The 3,490-nt window shown below is 49.3% G+C and overlaps 1 pseudogene; it reads right to left on the bottom strand.

The window, feature by feature from the left end:
• LOC143690739 (prostaglandin E synthase 3 pseudogene) lies at positions 1-2,719 on the bottom strand (annotated as a pseudogene).
• Positions 2,720-3,490: the final 771 nt, after the last annotated feature.

Here is a 3,490-nt window from a genome sequence, read left to right as displayed (position 1 = left end):
TTAAGGCCCGCGCGTCTGCCTTGGGCTTAGCCAGCCGTGCGTCCTCGTCCGCGGGGTTGCTGGGGGGCCTCCGGGTCCCCGTGCCCGGCATGCGCCCCCACAGGTGCATGTGTCCTGCGTGCACGTCTGGTGCCGGAGAGGGCTGGCCCGGAGTGCCAGGAGCTGCAGCGTCCGCGGGGGAGGAGCAGGCAGCACCGCCAGGCTGCAGGGCCGGGGAGGGAGAGGCAGGACACAGCCCCACCCCGACCCCCAGCCCGGCCGGGGACGACCCTGACCCTGGGGCCGCTTGGAGCTCCGCGCAGGGGCCAGCGGGAAGCAGGCTGAGGGTGGGCCCCGGGCCTGGAGCCCCCACCCCCGCACTCACCTCAACTTCGGCCCTGCCCGGCCTCGGGCCTGAGTTTGTCCCCCACGGAAGGCAGGGTCAGGGAACTGCCCACGTGAAGGGGCAGCGGGAGGTGGGGGCAGTGGAAGAGGAGACAACTGGAGTCCCCAAGACGCTCCTTGCCACCAATCCTGTTTTCCCTGAAAGAACATGACCTTGTAATGGCAGCCCTGTGTCCGTTCACCTTTGTGTCCTCAGGCCAGAGCCTAGAGGACCAGTGGACGCCTGTAAGCATGTGGGCTAAAAGCTTCCCGCCCAGCCCAGCCCAGTTGCTGTAACTGCTTTCCTTGAATGGGTGCGGTGGTTCTCCCTACAGAGCCAGGTGCACGGATTCTGAGGATGGGACACAGTTTAGGGGGTGCCTTCTCTTGCCACCTGCTCTAGGAAGTCAACTGAAACTTGCTTCTCTGTGCATGATGGTGTCTTTTCCAGGCCTTGAAATCTCTGGCAGATTCTTAGGGACTTAGGTGAATAGAGTCCAGTGAGATTTCTCTCTGCAAGAATTAAGCTTCATAGTGGGTTTTTTGTTTGTTTGTTTGTTTGTTTTTGTCTTCCAACAGTTTATTAGAAAGAATGTAGACATTTAAAAAAAATTCCCTCTGCCATGAACACAAATTGAGTTTTTTCAACCCTGGTATAGGCTGAATTAAAATAAAGAAATTTTTAAAAATCCAGTAGTGTATTAAACATTTTTTCACTCATTTGCCACACTCACAGTGCGAACACTGATTGGTCTAAAGGTGCAGACTCTCAGGCAGCAATGCACAGCCTTTCTGTGTCCTCTGTGCCAAGAGATGTAACAGCCTAAGGGTTAAACAACACCAAATGCACAGGTTCCAAAACCACCTGCGTTAGGGCGTAGCCTAGTTTCAGCCAAGATACATCTAGAGCATTAGTAAGAGATCACTTAAGAATAGCGTGAAGTAAGCTTCTTGAAAAATAAAACTCTGATGGGGCAATCCTGAAGGATGCCACAGAGGGACAGCAGGTTCAGAGCTCAAGGGATCAGCCAGTTTGTTTCAGCCACGTGTTCTAAAATCTAGGGTTTAGTTATCATCTGTAAACTGAGAGCTTCCTATGTCAGTATCTATGCTATGAAGGAAGGAGATTCAGATGAAATATTCTTTATATTGTGACTGCTGTATCAATTACTCAGCAGCTTCATGGGAGTCTGGAAATGTTCGTGCATAAGAGGTTACTTCCCTAGCTGACTTGAACATGCACCATACAATGGTCCATCTCAACCCTTAGTGAAGGCTTTTAAAAACAAACAGGTTGGGAAAATGGGATAAAGGAGGTAAACACCGCATCTGCCTTTAGAGCTATAGAGAAGTTATTTTGCTTTAGAGCTATAGAGAAATTATTTTGCTTTCTCAAAATCCCGATGATGATATTCCTTACCCCAGATCTGGCATTTTTTCTTCATCACTGTCTCCTGAAGCATCATCTGTTCCATCTACTCCTGGTAAACCTACACCCCCATCACCACCCATGTTGGTCACATCTCAGAGAAATGTCAGAATTAGACACGTCTTCATCTGCGTTGTCTTCCCCTCTTCCCGGTTACTGAAGTCCACGCTAAGCCAACTAAGCACTGCCCTTTGTTTTGTCAACCTTGTCCAGGACTGGCCAGATTGTCCTTCTTATGAACAACATAAGATTGATCTATCCATTCTTTTATGCTTGGAATCATTTGGGTCAATAAGAATGAAAAAGAACAATTTAATTTAAATGCTTAAAATTATCACTTTCCCCCCAAGTCAACTTAATGTACATTTGGAATTTTTCAAAATTTACATTAACATTTTATTGTCTTCAAGACAAAGCTCAATAAATGCATAGTCCCTTCAATCGTACCCCCTTTGCAGAAGCAGACTGCCCATGAAAGGGGCGGGGGGCCGGCCTCAGGCTGGGCCAGGGCTGCAGAAAGGGGGAGTGCAGGAAATGGGGCACGGGTGGGAGAGAGGAGGAGGAGAACGCAGAAAAAGGGGTGCAAGGAGGGGGGACCAGCTTCATAATGTCTGGAGCTGAGAAAGCCAGAAAGTTTCTATATCCTAACCTCTGCATTCATGGGATGCGGTGAAGATTAGCAGTGGGTCTCTTTCAGAGCGCTGAGACAGGTGGAGACACTAAAGAAGTCATTTACTAATTGGCGCCCTTGGGACTTGAAAGAGTTAGCGCACCTCTTTGCAGGTGAAATACTCTCAAATGCAGTGGGAGCAGCAGCAAAACTCCCAGAGGGCGAGAATGCTGACTAAATGCAGCTGTAACTCTCCAGTCCATTACTTATTACTGTAGTCTTTCCTCGCTGTACTTGCTGGTGAAGGGAGGCCGCATTGTAAACAATGCAGATACACAAGACTCTTCTTACTTCTAAGTGAAAACATGAGATGCTATAAACAGCCAAGGAAAAAAATACTTTAAATGTGTAAATGTTTCCAAAATGGCTTGAATTTCAAGAAAGACAAATTATGGAAGTCTAGACTTTCACTCCAAAACTGTTTCCTCTCAAACTAAAATGAGAATAATGTTGGATCTTTTGCGGGTTTTCTCAGATTGAGGCCATGAAAATGTCCAACTCAAGGCATCTTTGGGGTGATGTTTTCTTCCCTTAAAAGCCGCTGCCGTGACCCGTGGCCCCTGTGCCCCTCACTGATGGCCTCACCCTTCTCTTCCTGGTTTTGTCCATTTCAGCTTCTTGCTTCCATGGCTTTCTTTCTTTTCTTTTTTTCTTTAATCTAATCCAGAAGAGTAAACACATTTCTTTTTACATTTTTAAATGGAATCATATTGAGCTGTATTCACATACCACATAACCATCGGAAGTGTACATCAGTGGTGCACGGTGTCATCACATAATTGTGCATTCATCGCCACGATAGATTTTCGAACATTTTCATTACTCCACAAGTAATAAAAATTAGAGGTGTGGGGGAGCTGGCGGCGGGGGCTGGGGCTCCGGCCCGGGGACAAGGCGGGGACGCCGAGAGAATGGCCGGGCCGCGGCGGGGTGGGGGCCACACAGGGTCTCCGGGGAGCTCTGGGGCGGCGGGCGGCCCGAGACCCCCAGTGGGCGGCTGCGGCGGGGAGGGGCGAGGGGGGTGCCCG

Source organism: Tamandua tetradactyla, chromosome 7 (genome assembly GCF_023851605.1).
Source record: "Tamandua tetradactyla isolate mTamTet1 chromosome 7, mTamTet1.pri, whole genome shotgun sequence".
Classification (NCBI taxonomy): domain Eukaryota; kingdom Metazoa; phylum Chordata; class Mammalia; order Pilosa; family Myrmecophagidae; genus Tamandua; species Tamandua tetradactyla.
This window is presented reverse-complemented; position numbering and strand designations above follow the sequence as displayed.